General features: G+C 44.7%; 1 protein-coding gene across 2 annotated transcripts in view; it reads right to left on the reverse strand.

Moving 5' to 3' along the window:
- Window positions 1–11,764, reverse strand: part of APBA2 (amyloid beta precursor protein binding family A member 2) — a 1,094,297-nt gene extending 1,082,533 nt beyond the window's left edge. Inside the window, exon 1 of one of the 2 annotated variants that reach the window (XM_085644084.1) lies at window positions 11,599–11,764. The gene's annotated coding sequence lies outside the window, so the exon portion shown is untranslated. The remainder of the gene's footprint in view (window positions 1–11,598) is intronic. The other variant, XM_085644086.1, reaches the window with a different exon arrangement.
- Window positions 11,765–15,927: the final 4,163 nt, after the last annotated feature.

Raw genomic sequence — 15,927 nt, forward strand, 5'->3', positions numbered from 1 at the left:
ATGCAAAAGAATCCGACCAAAAACTCTTCAACCTACACATGATGTAAAAGAAATAACAGCAAACAAGCCTACAAAACTTTTAATATATCAACTCAAACAAACTGCTGCATAGCAACATGAATCAAAAGAACCACCATCAGTAAAAGGATTTTAAACACAAAGGAATGCAATTCAGCTGCTTTCCAATTTAGAGCTGGACAGTGTCCAATTATATATGAAATTAAGATTAAGATACATTAATTCTTTAATGAAACTGTTTCTTCCACGTTTCTTTATTATTTTTTGCATTGCTTACAAGCGATAGATGGGTTCCAGGTGTGGCTGCTTCTATAACTACATATCCTATGAAGGTTTTACCTTTATGTTCGGTCTACAATCACTATGAATTACCGAATTAAAAAATATGTCAATTCTTTGTAAGAGGTGGAAATTTACTCAAGCCTTTCAGAACATTGCTGGTATTTAAGGTGACATATAAGAAAAAAAGGAGAGTGTACTAATCCTTTTCTAATACAATCGTCTCATTTTCCCAATCTTTGATGAGCGTTCACAACATAAATATTGTGACCTATAGCACTGTTAATTCCATTATTACATAAAGTTGGCATTCCTTAATCAATAAATTATTTTTTATATCCACGCTGAGACTGTTTTTAATATGTCTGCAGAGCTCTTCTGCTCCATCTCATTTCTTTCGAATGTTATCAAAGGCCTCCATAATATATATAATAAAGACGCAGGACCTCACCCTTATCCCCAAACCTAGAACAGGGGTATCCAATGCAGAAAAACAGAATGGTTCTGTAGGACACTTTTTAGGTCTCGCCTAGCGATGCAGCACGAATGTGTTGCCATGGTTTTGCGAGGCATGCAGTATACACTGTAGTGTGGAAGCTTCGTGGAAGCTCCGCCCACTTTCTACCCATTGGCTTCTGTCTCAAATGCTGCCTTCCAATTGGTTGGAGGCTTGTTAGTCCCTCCTCAGTCATCATTTGTATCCTTCCACGGCTACTGGCCCCTTTACTCCTAACACTATTTTCTTTTAGGTCTCGTCTAGCGATGCAGCACGAATGCGCTGCCATCGCTTTGCACGGCATGCAGCTTCGGGAAGCTCCGCCCACTCTTTGCCCATTGGCTTTTGTCTTAAATGCTGCCTTCCGATTGGCTTGAGGTTTGTTAGTCCCTCCTCAGTCATCATTTGTATTCTTCGAGGGCTACTGGCCCCGTTACTCCTGACATTATTTTCTTCCCTGTCTCCCTCCTATCCCTGCCCCCTCCCGCCGTCACCCTCAGTCTGTAACTTCTCGTCCCCTGCCCCCCACTCCTGTTTGTGTCTTTTTGTGTCTTCAATGCAATAGGACTCGTATAAATCACGACCTGCTTCGTTTGCGTTTAGAGGGCCGTGCATGCTTTGACTTTCCAAGCAGCCGGACAATCGAGCCGGTGCTGTTTGTGTCTTCAATGAAATAGGACTTGTGTAAATCACGACGTGCTTTGTTTACATTTAGCGCATCGTGCCACTGGTCCGACTCCCTGTCGCTGTCTCAAGCCGTGGGGGAGGCTGCAGTTATCGTCGATAAAGAAGGAGCCGGGAGGGCAGCCCATTGTTTAGCACCTTTGCCACCGCGCCCCGCCATTGCAGTCAAAGGACGCCCCTGCTGAGAGACCGGAGGCAAAAGAGTCGACCTCCGAACAATCAGCCAGTGCCGCCAGTCCGCTGAGGCAGCCGTACCCAAAACACCTGCTCTGAAAATCCTCACATGTTTAGTAACTCAAGGACTGGCTGCGGGAGAGGTTAGAGCGGTGGATTCACTTGGACGCAATCTTGCCCCGCATATTATGCCTCAGAGTAAAGTTTATTGATTGAAACACAGACTAGGAATATGATGGAACTCAGAAATATGAAAGTTAAAATACCAGTAACAACATCCATTGGTTTGCTGCGAATTGACTTTGCAATAGCACACCGGCAGCATTTTTGCTCACTGTTAGCTTTGATATGCTTATGATGCTATTTCTGCACCCTGGGATCTTTCCATATCACCAATCATTTTTACTTCTGGTACCTCAATTTTGTGAATCAACAACATTTGAAATGTTTTGTCATACACGGTGATGTCTCCCTGCCTACAGAACACATTGGCTTCCTTGCAAGGGCAAGGTGTTTGAAAACAGCGCGAGGCCAGATGATTGTAGAGGGCCCCCTTACAGTCAATGGGGGGAGGGGTGGAGGCTAAGATTTTGTTACCCACTGACGCACTGGTGTAACTTGGAACAGCATGCATGCTGTGTTCATCGCACATTATTCCTCTGTGGTGTCACCCAAGACAGAATTGATGGCAGAAGATTTACGCGCATATTTGAGATAGCACTTATTCTGTGACTTAGTAACACACTCAGCAAAGACCTCCACGTGCGATATTTAGCGATATAAGCTCACAATTACCGCATCACTCATAACAAGCTGCTTAGATTTCAGAATGCTTGGGGGGCTGTACTGTACAGAGCTACCAGTGCAAGTTTTAATTCTGAAGTTTGTAGAATGGGTTCCATGACCCCACTGTGCAAAATGTAAGAGCGTTTACAGGTTAGAACATTATTTAAACTGCGCAATTTCCCGTATGGCTTGGAGTTCAAGCCGCTCATGCATATAGATGATTAAATCTATACAAACAGAATACTCTGGAGGTGTTAAGGCCAGACCTAATGTTGTTGCCAGTGCTTGTTCAATCTGGACATTCCAGCGAAGGTTAGCCCGATCTCAAACCATAACAACTTTCGCAGATCATATCTATTTCGCAGATCATATTTCAAGATCGGCTCGTGTCTTTCTCGAGTACAGAACACGGTTCTGTTTCAGTCCAGCTATTGCTCATGATCAGTTTCAGTTTCATTACACACTGTTCTTTACCTCCACATTCCTCTGCTGCTCCACGTCCCTGAAAAAGCAACACAAGCATTTGCAAAGCTAGCTGGTCCGACTTATGCTGCCAGCCTTTTGACTTTGTCAATGCATTAGCTTTGTCAATGCATATTGGTTTCTGTAAAACTTTATTGTTTGGGACTAACAGTTACCTTAACCCCTTTCCATGGCGCCCCACTGAGAACAAATGCTCTTTTCATCCGGTTATAGCAGTTGTGTAAGGCTAAATGAGAAGAGTTAATATACCACCCAGGATAATGTGCTGCATGGCTAAATACTTTTGAGATCCTAAAGGCGAGACCGTTGCATTGCAAATGCTTGTTGTTGTTGTAGTTAATATGACTAACTCTTTATTCTCATCACTATTCAACATTTATTCTGAACAATAGGTATAGTTCGACATTTACATTAAATCAAAAGTGTAGCAGGAGCAGTTCTTAAAAGTGTGATAGTGTACAGTTTTTACATTGATACATATACACAAGTGGGATGTCTTTTTTAGTTTGTAAAGTTAACCACAGTCTGCTATTTATTCAAAGATTCTTTTGTAATTGTGTGGGAGACAATCGTGACGAATGTCAGTACACTTTCTGAAAAATTGTCATTGACTTATTCTAGGGTGGATCCAGATACCCCAGCATGTGAACAATGTGTACCGCTTGGAGGTAGGATTCTGGTTTATTAAATATTCTTACATTGGAACATTGGACTCTGTTGTTGATAGGAAATTGCCCTCTCTTTATATTCTCATTCAGATAGATGAAGCACCAGACAGCATTTTGTGTCCTGAATATACCCTTGCACTCTAATTACAGGTTCAAAACATTGTCAATTTTAGATGGGATTGCCTATCACAAAACTAAATTGTATAGAAGAATCCGTGAATAAATGAAGTGTGGTTGAAGCTACAAACTCAAAAGGCCATCCCACTAGTATATATGTATCATTGTAAAAACTGCATACTATCACACTTTCAATTTGTGATTTAATGTAAATGTTGAGCTACACCTATTGTTGGAGAATAAATGTTGAATTGTGATAAGTATAAGGAGTTAGAGTCACATTAACTAAAGTAACATAAAGAGTCCTACTGAACCATTCTGTTATTCTACATTCCATGATTATGTGTGACATGTTTGAGCCCTGTGCTGTGCAATCACCAGTATTCATGTTGGTAATCTACTATTAGTCAAAGGATGAAAAAGATTAGGAGGATTATTCGCAAACTGCATTTTCTAGTATGTGAAGTAGAGCTACCATAGAATTACTCATGTCCTATGTAACATTATTCAAAATCAATGGGCAGTGAGCTCTGGCTCCGCCTCTCCTCTCTTTTCTATGCAGAGCTCTCTGCTAAACTGGTAGATATGTCCATATAGGTACGTGTACAGTTTTGTAGTCAATGTGGGTGTGACCAGAGGGGGTAGATGAAAATGCTGAACACTTACCACAAAATAGGAGGGGTATAGATAGGAGATGTGCGAGTGGTTTAAAAAGGGAAATGCTAATAAAAACACCCACTCAGAAAAGGTTAAGTCCATTGCTATTCAAAAACTACACTTTCCAAAAGGCCACAAAACAGTTCCAAATAAACTCCAGCCCAGCCTTGAACTAAGCCTACGCACTCACAGGCATGCAACAGACTGCCAAAGAAAAGAGAGGCAGAGATTTAAAGTAAAAGCCATAGAGAATAACTTAAATTAATTAAATTATTTAGACTTTAATAAAATGTGTATTTTTTTTTGTTAGTGTTAGAATGGTTTATTAAAAATTCTCATGGTGGAGAGCATCCTTGCTTGGCAATCAAAATTCACTGTTGCTGCAGTCAGGGAATTGTTACTTGAGTCTATGATAAACCTTGGGGATGGTTTAGGATCATTTTTAGAAACAGCATAAGTCCAAAATGAATACAGAGATTTATGCTTAGATAGCTGATTGTATTCGTGGAGACCAACACTATTGCAAAAGTATTGTTTCAGAGCTATTCTTAAAGGAATCTAAACACATATTTAATGTTCCCATTTTATTTATCAACATGAAGAATAGGAAGCACCGCAATAATTTTCAAAACTTTGCTTTTTTTCTCATGCGAAGATATTGTATTAAGATAGCAATATACATGCAGGAAGTAATTATAAAGTTTTCATCCAAACTTTATAATTCTGAGAAATTGTTTTTATTTGCATTTTAAGAATAAAACCCTGATTGTAATATTGAACCAGAAAGCATGTTCTCACAAAACAGAATCTCTTGTGGCATTATTTTCAGAAACAGTATTTGCTTCAGTTTTCAGGATCAAGTGTCAAAAACCGAGATACTCTGAAGATTTATCATTTGTTGGTTTACCATCCTACCTGCTTCACCATCTTTAGATTATTCAAAATGCGGCAGCTCGGCTGGTTCTGGAGTTACCTGTTCGCATGCCAGTCTCAGCCCATCTGAGAAGTCTCCATTGTCTGCCTGTGGCCCATCCTATAACATTTGAAGCCTCAACACTTTGCCTATAGAGCTGACGAGTATAAATGCCCTGGTTGTTTGAGGAGAAGACTGCTCCCCTACCATCAGGCAAGACCGCTTGGGCAGAAGCTGTTAGGTGTCCCAAGAATTAATAAGGCTAGGAGAGGTGGCTGTTTTTTCTCTTATTTACTGCCAAGCTTTGGAACTCGCTGCCTCGGACTCTCATGTTGTGCCCTCTGAGTCCGTTTTCCGAACACCACTGAAAACATATCCGTTTGACAATTAGGCTCTTTGTATCTTACGGCTTAATCCTCAGCGCATTTTAAAACTCCTAGCACCGGGACGCCTTTTCGGAGGCAGCTGCACACTTTATAAATTGTATTGTATTGTATTGTCATAGACAGTATGACACCCTGCTACACATTGATAAGATACTAAAGATTTTAGGACCTCATTTTGTGTTGACCAAAATTTGGTGCAGGGACACCTGGGGCCAGAATCACCCATGGAAGAGCAGGGGAGCAGGGCATGCTTGGGCCTACCCGGGTGAAGCATTGTCTGCTTCCCCCAGAGTGCTGCAGGGCGAAGGCAGGGGCCAGGCAATGCCGCTACCCACATTCTCTGCCCTTGCAGCATCTGAAACACTCAAGTGTCTCCAGGCCTTGGATTATTGTGCCCAGACTTTGCAGACCCAATAATTCTGGGCCCAGATATGTTTCAATCAATCAATCAGGTATTTGTGAAGCGTACTACTCACTCGTGAGGGTCTCGAGGCGCTGGGAGGTTAGGGGGGGAGGAGGGGTTTGTGCAGCTCCATATCATCCCAATAGCCAGGTCTTGAGGCTGTTTGGAATTGGGACTTGGGATACCTGTCCTGGAATTAGTGCTCTAAGTGAAATACCACAACTCTTAATTTGAGCCTTCATCTTGTCTGTAGGCCTCTGCATGATACAGTAGGAATCCGTGTCATAGTAGTGATATCCAATGTGTCTGCGTTTTCTCTTATCCCATTCCACTGCCTCTGAATCTACTGTTAACCAACATATCCTTTGAGCGGATGGCTGGCTGTGAATTCAGAGTGGTGTGGCAGCATTCATCCATTCCTCTGCATAATGACTACAAGATTAGTGCTTTCTGACAATGCCCAACAGAATCATTTTCCTCAATGTTAGCATAATGAAAGATGGAGTTTAAATTTGGGAGGATGTAAATATATGCCTTGCAGATGACATACAGCCACTTTCAGCAAGTGCATGTGTCACTGCTTGTAACTTGTGATCTGTAGGTAACACAAGCATCTCTGCAACAAAAGCATCAACCCAAAGAACTTTCTCACATAGAATAGAAATCAGACACCTTCATGTTACATGTAGCAAGCACATTAACCTGCTAAGCTATTTTGGTTGTACAACGCAGGCAATTACTTTGCATGCCTTTGACACGCGTTTTTAGAGCGCATGTTTTTACCCACGAATATGCACTGAAAATGCATTCCAATACTATGCATTGTTTTTAGATTTAAAAACAATGTATTTGTGGGGGGAGGAGACCCCCTCCCCACACTTACATCAAATGAGTGGTATTGGCATGCGGTGTAAATGCATATATGCGGTAAAAACATGCGTACTAACAATGTGTGGTAAAGGCACAACGAGGTAAACACCTTGCTGTAAAGGCTATTTCTCAGCTATTTAATGATGATCTAAACCTGTCAGCAGGCAGATATTCCAGACAGATCTCTCCAGCAGGCGCATTAACCACCTACTTATCTCACCAATATTATACCCTGAAACATGCTGGGTACAAAGAGATCCCTGCAAAAGGTGCCTGAACTCCCTAAACTATCTGCAGTCTGTGGCCCATTCCGTGGACGGCCACGTCATGAAAGGATGCACAGGAAAACGTGAAGCCTCGAAGCACTCCTAATGTCCTCCCTGTCTGTTCCACCCTCTCGCTGACCTGGACTCTGATTCCCAGATGACTACCAGTGTCAATTACCTAATTGCCCATGTGTCCAAACGGACCCTCAGATTAATTACCTAATTTCTCAAATGACCGTCTCGTGTCAACGAGCACCTCCAAAAACGAATCAAGGCTACTTTATTGTGGCACTTCAACACCAAAGTCCAATCTACACTGTAGGATGTAAGAGAGACGTGTGAGGGAGGGAGACGGAAAGGACTAAACTAACGCGGGGTTTCTAAATAATGTTCATCTCGAGGGGGAGGAGCACAGGTAAAAACACAATAATAACAGATTGACAGTGATGCAATTGGAGTGGAATATTTGGTTACAGTTGGCGGGAGCATCAACCAGCTCTTCCAAAGCATTGCCACCTCATCAATCAATCAATCAATCACAGCATTTATATAGCGCACTACTCACCCGGAGGGTCTCAAGGCGCTGGGGGAGGGGGGGTCCGCTACTGCTCGAACTGCCAGGTCTTGAGCTGCTTCCTGAACCTCATGGCATTGCTGCATTGCAAAGCCCAGAAAAACAATGGCTATGACTTCGGCGGTGTGGCAGCAGGCCTCCAGGCCAGTGCCCCGCTGCCACAACGCCAAAGCCATAATGCCACCCCCCGCCGTATTCCGATAGGAATCCAGGTTGGGCGGTCCTGCGGTGGCTTGCCCATGCCAGTGCAGTGCTAGGGCTCATACGAGAGCCTCAGCAAGGCACCACAATGGGAACACCATTGACCGTTCCTGCAGGGCATGGACTGTAAAGTCCATGCGCTGCAGGAACTGGGGGTACGTGCAGACAGGGGTGCACACCATGTGCCACCCTGCATGCATCCTCTGGCGCAGAGGCAGGGGCCCCCTTTGTTTCCTCACCACCACACTTTTCATGGCGGGCTCCCTGCCATGAAAACTGTGGCGCTGAGGAAACTCCTAATATGCTTGTGGGTGCCGCAGCAGCACCGCCAGCATGTTAGGGGCCTCAGACCGTTGCAACACCGCCAGGGATCGCGGATTCCTGCCAGCGGCAGCGGTACTATGGCGGCCCAGCCGCCCACTTGTTATATGGTGGATGGACCACTGGTGTGGCGGTAGCCAGCCAAACTCAAAATAAGGCAGTTAGTCCTCTAATGGCAGCTGTAAATGTATGTAATAGTTTTTTGCTGCAATTTTTTTTTTTATTATTGTGGCTTGACTTGTGATGGACCTTTTATATTTGAGCTGGTCCTGCTACAATCCATTTGATCTCTGGACAGCACTCTGCTGATCACTGCACACATCAAATACCTACAAGAATGTTGTAATTCTCTTTTCACCTCTTATAGAACCGATTACCGACGCAATCATGACTTGCAGTCACCGGAATGGGTACCAATCAAGTAGGCCCAGAAGTACCAGGTCTTTTTCTAAACTGTCATCACTGATTCTATGTACTTTTTAGCATCAAATTACTGTCTGCTTAGACCAAATGATAAATGAGGGGGTGGGGGACTTGGGATGCGAGTGTCAGGTGCAGAGCAGGCTCAAAAGCTGCTGGAGGGTGGGGGGCTGGGCTCTTGCCAGTCTCAGGTTGGTGCCTGCTTGAGCCCCTGCTCACTGCTGAGATCTCAGGCCCGAGGGTGGTTCCACCAGGAGTGGGTCCACACCAAGCAAGCCGGGTGTTGCCACATCAAGCCACTGGCATTTGTCAGGGGCGATATGCCCACACCATCCCGGGCATCCCCCCAAAAAGCTACTGCCCTGCCCGACTCATAATGGGGGTCCAAATCGGTTAGAAAATCGTGCCCTTATATTTAAATTGTCCCTGGTGTGTCTTGAATTCATTTTAGGATGCGCTATCATTGTACCGGGCAAGGTTGCACATTATCCGACAACCACAATTTAAAAAAAACTTGCAAAGCACTGCCACTGAACAAATTGGACTGATCACTCCCTGTTTCTAAACACTCAAATGACACTGTTTGAATAAAGAAAATGCCACTGCACAGAGGGTTACTTTTGGAGAACACATATTTGCAGATGTGCTCAGATTTCTTTGAAGCATAATTATTCCAGTTTAATAATTTCTATCTTGTTGGAGCGCCCCGCCGTTTTGCATCATGTCACTGGGCCGTAGGGTCAAGTTTGCCCTCTATAAAAACGATCATAATACAGCTCTGAACACTTAAACTAAACGGCACCTGTTGTTGCTGTATATAACAAATGTAAATTTCACCAAATATTATCCATTTCACCATAAACAAAATATTCGCACCAATATAACAAATCACGACAGGTAAAACTTTCAAGGTGTCATAAACAGTACTACTGATATAAAAAAAATACTTGTATTTTCTGTTCATCGACATATTAATACTTGCTGCTCAACTCAAAAATATTCGTTTCTGATCTTTGGAGAGTAAATAAATGAGCGGACTCTGCTGGTAGTCAAGTCTGACCTGTCGTTCGCGTGTCCATCCCAAAGGCAGATAATACATCAGTAAAATATTTTACAAGTGTTTAATTTCCCCATTGGTATGCATGTTTGCAAAATATTAGTAGATAATACAATATCTGGTCCACATAGCAATAATGCAATAGAGGCAACACGACAATCTGCGAAGACGGCATCAGCTGTTAAGGAACAAACAATCGTAGGTGTTTGAAGAGTCAGACTAGCCCGCTGTGTGCAAACACTCCTCTGCCCACATTGCTCCTTTCAAACGTTGAGTTGAATGTATGCGGAGATGTGTTCGGAGCCAGCGCTTACTGTGCGGGACAGCACGGCTGACGGCAAGTGTTTCTATTACCCAAAATAATACTCGCACACAGCACCCATCAATAGGGACTTAAGATTTCAACCAAGCGACCTGCGGAACCCAGATCGCCTTTTTGGAGCGGGTGCATTAACTCACTGAGCTGCCTACTAGCTTGAGTCTGGATATTCGTCAGTTAGTAGATTTAAATAGCGCAGCTAATCACCCGTGAGGGTTTCCAGGCGCTGTCCAAGGGAACGAGGAGGTTAAGTGATTTGCCCAGAATCACAGGAAGTTGCGCCAACGCAGAGATTCGAACCGGATCACTACTCCCGAGTCGGCAGCTCTGGCCTCCGCGCCACATCCTCTCCTTTGGGTCGCCAGGTGTCGGGCCGTGATTAGTATGCCTGGCCCTTCTTGGCAGCCTGCTTTCTCTTCACCCTTGCCTGCTCTCCGGGCTAAGACGTCGCGGTCCTGAGAGGAGGCCGCCTCGATAAATCAGGCTGCGTTAACTGTCAGCCCGGGAAGGAAATCCATGTCGACTCGTGCCCAGTGGAGGTGCAGCCCGTGCCTGGCGTTATTGTTAATGAAGGGGCGGGTGGGCAGTACACGCTCCGTGGCCTGGTGGCAAGATGCAAGCACCGAGCGCCGGTAAAAGAGCCCGGGCAGCGGCACATGGCGGAACCCCGTAATAAGCAAGATTATCAGTCTGACAATTTCTAATTGGCGAGCGATCCCTGCAGACCTCATTAGGAAGGGAGAGAGAGAGTCGGATGATGAAAGGCCCCGGATTCAGTCCCACCAGTAATGCACTGCAAGTAACAGTGCAACAGCAGACGCCCGGGCAGTTCTCGCTCAAGTCCCCGGCAGGGGTCTCCGGCGTGGACCACGGCACACCTTTCTTTGCGAACAATGTGTGGGATGCACGCACGGCCAGCGCATGATTGAAATCAGTGTACCGCACACATGCCACTGGCAGGGACACGGGGGCATTCAGGAAAGAAGCGCAACTCAGCCATCGCTCTGAACCATCCATGCAGCTTGTTTAGAGAGAAAAGGGGTGACCTGCCAACAAATGCCTCCCAGCCCAGCGCCGAGACCGACCGCAGGAGGCTCCCCAGCATCTCTGCTGAAGCAGCTCAGCTCAGCAGCAAAAGGATGCTCCGGCTAGTCCCATAAACAGAGCCTCGCCACGCCACGCCACGCCACAAAGAGCACACCCGTTTTGCAAAACAGCAGACAGCCCTCCCTCCCACAACATGAGACTAACAACTGCCAATAATGGGCACAAATAATTAGGGAACTGCTAAATCACAACGCACTCTGCACGCCGTGCCGGGGTGCAGCGATGCTCATTTTGTGCAGCATCTTCCAAGGAGTAGCTTTTCCTGCTTCCCATATGTCCCATCCCTTCCAGCATCCTCCTGTCTTCTGACCTGCCTTTAGCCGTTGTATTCTCACAGCAACCCACAGCGCAGGCAGATAAAGCCGGGTGTCAAGTTTCGCCATTGTCGCCGCTTCCTACCTGTTTCGCGCAGGCTGCAGGTTTCCTCTTCTCTGATCACCCAAACAAGGAGCAGCTGCAACAGCTCTTTTGTGTAACCGCTGCTTTCCCAGCCACACACTGAGACTACTAATTAACCCAGGCGGCTGGATAGGGAAGAACTAAGCAGGCCCCGGAATCTGCATGACGGAAAAGTGGTGGATGGGGCGCATAATGCACCAGAGGGAAAGGGCGAGGAGTGGAAGGAAGCAGGGGACGGGCCCTGTTACTACGGCGACGGTCACCCTCCTCTCGTAGGCTTCCCTTTCCTTTTAGCTGTGTGTCAAGGGACCCGTGGAGGCTGGAGGCGGGCCTGCTGCGTGTATTCAAAGTAGGGAAGGTATTTTGTAAGTAGCTGCTACATAAAGGGTGTCATGTCATAGTACAGCCCATTCAGGCTACGTGCTTCTAAAATGTAATGTATCTTAATTATACACTTATACTGCCAACCACTTGGAGGGGGGAAGTCGCACACCATGGGATTATATGTTTTGTACTGATTTTCTATTTATCCTCTCAGTATCTTTTGTCATAGGTGGCACGAGTTTCGTGTCAAGCGTGTCACCGTAACACTGTGTGGTTTTTTCAACCAATGGCAGGCTGCATTCTGGGACTTGGAGTTTAATTTTCACATTGAAAGTGTAGTGTTAAAATATCCCATTCTATTGGCTTAAAAATTGCAGTTCAGGTATGCCATGACACATGGCATGTGGCAATTGGTATGTGTACATTTTGCATCCATACAGCGGGCTTCAAAAACTGGATTTCGTAAGATTCACGATTACAGAGTTATTTAAAGAAGAACTACAAGAGAATCACCAACATAATGTGTTGTGGTTTAAACGTTTCTTTCGGAGCAATGATTTCAAGCATAATAACGGACAACAAAGCTGCATAGTTCCAACTTTAAACATGTCCCTGTACCATCACCACCCAGGAAGCAGGTAGCGGTGGCTAGAAGCAGTCAAAATGCATGGCATTCAGGGATGCAAAGGGAGTGAGCGAGTCTCTTTTTTCAAGTAGCCCTCCACCTGCCTCTCACAGGCTTCTCATAAGACCAGTGGCAGGCGGATATATATGTATCCGTAGTTATGGTTGAGTTAGTTAGTAAAAACCCAGTGGGATGCTAAAAGAGAGTGGGAAGATAGGCACTGGTCCGATCTTCTGGATGCATCTACATCCAATAACCAGACTAAATTTTGGTAACTTGTAAAGTGGGGCAGAGACCCAGATTCTCAAACGCCTATAAATCATGTCTCCCCCGAAACCTGGGTGGATTTTTATGCTGCCCAATTTAGGTCTGAGATCTCGGAATCCTCCACCATGTTAAGTAATGAGTATACATTGTTTGATCAAGGTGGAGTCCTGTTCTTTACAGAACATGAAACTGAATTGGCCTTGGGTCTGACTCAGCGGGGGAAAGCACCGGGGATGGATCTAATCCCCGCTGACCTGTTTAAAGCCAACCAAGAACTTTGGGTACCGTATATTACCAGGTTAGCCAACGCAATTGCTAAAGGAGCTAGAATCCCCAAGACTTGGAAGGGGGCTGAGATCCTTCCAATTCACAAAAAAGGAGATCGGTCTAATCCGGGCAATTATCGCCCGATTAGCCTTATTGATTCTCTTCAAAAGGTGATTGCACGAATGGTCTTAGGTAGAGTTCAGGGTTGGATGGTTTCTGAGGGTATCTTGTCTCCCTTGCAAGCAGGCTTCAGATCTGGCACCAGCACCATCGACCAGGTGTTTCGATTTTGTCTAATTTACTGGAAGGTGGTGCTGTTGGGCGGGGGAAAAATCTTCGCCGCGTTTATCGATCTGAAAGCGGCTTTTGACATGGTGCCGAGGGCTAAACTGTGGCGTGTCTTGAGAGACTTGGGTTTGCCCATGGAACTACTGGATTTAATTGTTGAACTGCATGAGGACAACTTTGCAAGGGTTCGGTGGGGAGGTCAAGGACAAGTGACGAACAGCTTCCCGGTAACACGCGGGGTTCGTCAGGGGTGTGTCTTGGCGCCCACACTCTTCCTGTTATTTATTGACCAGGTAGTAAATTTTTTTAAGGCTTTCCCCACTGATGTTCCATCCCTGGCCGGGAAGAAGTTCCCCATGCTTATCTTCGCTGATGACACCCTGCTCCTCTCTAAGACCAGAAGTGGTTTACAGCGGGCTCTGAACCGCTTTGAGGAGTTCTGTGTCACCAACGATCTGAAGGTAAACGTAGGCAAAACTAAGTTTATGGTTTTTACTAAGAACCTCTCGGTGCGGAGTTCGGTAAGCATGGGTGGGGCTAATTTGGAACAAGTAGATCATATGACCTACCTAGGGGTGACCCTAGACTTTCGCCTGCGATGGAAGGAGCATGTGGTCGAACAGCAGGTAAAACTGGCACGCTTAACTGGCTGTCTCCTTAGGGAACAAAAGAGATCCATCACCAAACGTGTGCACCCAGCGCTAAAAATTTATGACACAAAGATTAACGCTGCTATTTTATATGGTGCTGATCTCTGGGCGTATATGGATCTTTCTAGTCTGTTTAAAGCACAGTGTAAGTTCTTGCGGAGTTTAGTGGGCTACCGCAATCTACTCCATCTATACCCCTTTGTTTAGACTTAGGATGTAACCCAATAAATGAGATGGCAAGGTTCAGATTGGTAGCCCTTTGGAGACGGATTTGGACTTCTCCCGACCTTGCCATATTTGCGAACAAACTTGCTGAAGTTAGGTCCATTGAGGGATCCCGGAGAATTCCATGGCTACACACGGTAAAAACCATTTTGGTTGAAATGGGATTGGAACAGCTGTGGGTGTCTCCAGAAACTAATGTGTTTCCCACCAAACAAGAATTTAAAGCATTGTATTGGGCCTCAGTTCGACAAACCCTAGTGTCTGCTTCTAGCTCTACCAGTCTAACAGGAAGGTTCCTGGCTAACAAGTTGGATCTTTCCCGCGAGAATTACTGGGATATTATTACCAGGCCTCTTGACAAGAAACTCTACCATCAGTTTCGGGTGGGATCTCTGCCTTTGAATTCATTCACTAAAAATTGGGCTTCTGGAGTAACCGAATTTTGTCAGTGGTGTCCTGGCCATAAGGAGACTGAGGGTCATCTTTTATTTGCCTGTCCCATGTATCAAGACCCACGTAGAAAATGGATAAAACCTCTGTTCCAACGCCTCACCTGCAGTAGGTCTGCGGAGGCCATCCGGGTATTAAAGACCAATACCTCAGAGTTGTTTGTGGTGAGCACAGCGAAATTACTTGGCTGGGTTTGGATTATCAGAGCTAAAAAACAGGTAGAAAGGATTGCTCATCTGAATTGTATTTAAAATATTTTATCTAATGATGGATATTGTATAGTGTTTAAGACGGTTTTATCTACTGTTTTTATACTTTAAAAAAAAATACATAGACGGGTTGTCTAAATATAAATGGGATGTTTAACAAGGGTTTTTTAATGTATTGTTTTTATTGTGTGTAAATAAATACTTGTAAACTGGACAGTATATGGTGATTGTAAAGCATGGTCCAAACTGTATGCGCTGATTTTGCTGTCTTTTATGATTTTATTATCGAAATAAAGACCTTAAAACCTGAACCTGAGTTAGTTATGCAAAATATTCGCTGGATAGCTAACAATATTTCACCCATCTGACAAACCTGCACTCATTTGACAAACCTGCACCATACCTCCGAGTCTGCCAACCATGCTTTCTTGCTACAAATTTAACACACATTAGATAACAGTTGATGCCAAAAAATTAATGCATTTACATTTTTGCAGTAAACTTTTTTATTTGTGGGTGATGATGGTTAAAAAAACACTTTTTGACACCGCTTTGTAATTTGAAAGTCATTTGTGAGTATGACAAAGACTGGAATCCTGATTGACAATGGACAATTGTCTTTAGAAACTAGAAACACTGGGATAGTGATGTATATGGTGGGGCCTGGCAGGGGCTTCTGGCTTGCGAAAACGTGCTTCAAGTTCTGTTATTCTTTTTAGGAGATAAGGACTAACCTTTATGCTTTTGGAAGGAGGATGCCAGGAAACACGGTTCAGTACCTCCAGGAGCCTCTTTACTTTGCAAGAAATGCATTTGCCAAAAGAAGGTGAAATTGTGTGTGTGGGCCATTAGGAACCAACAGACTTTGGATACACATCATTTTGTTTGTTGTGTTGGATGTCAGCACGTGAGTATTAAACATTACTCCTTCAAAATATTTGTGGAGCATCAGTCTGACACCAGTAATAATGTCAGACACACCCACTCTACCCCTTCCCAATAGTCTCTTCCCCGCCCTAAACAT

The sequence above is a fragment of the Triturus cristatus genome, chromosome 3_1 (assembly GCF_964204655.1).
Source record: "Triturus cristatus chromosome 3_1, aTriCri1.1, whole genome shotgun sequence".
Lineage (NCBI taxonomy): Eukaryota > Metazoa > Chordata > Amphibia > Caudata > Salamandridae > Triturus > Triturus cristatus.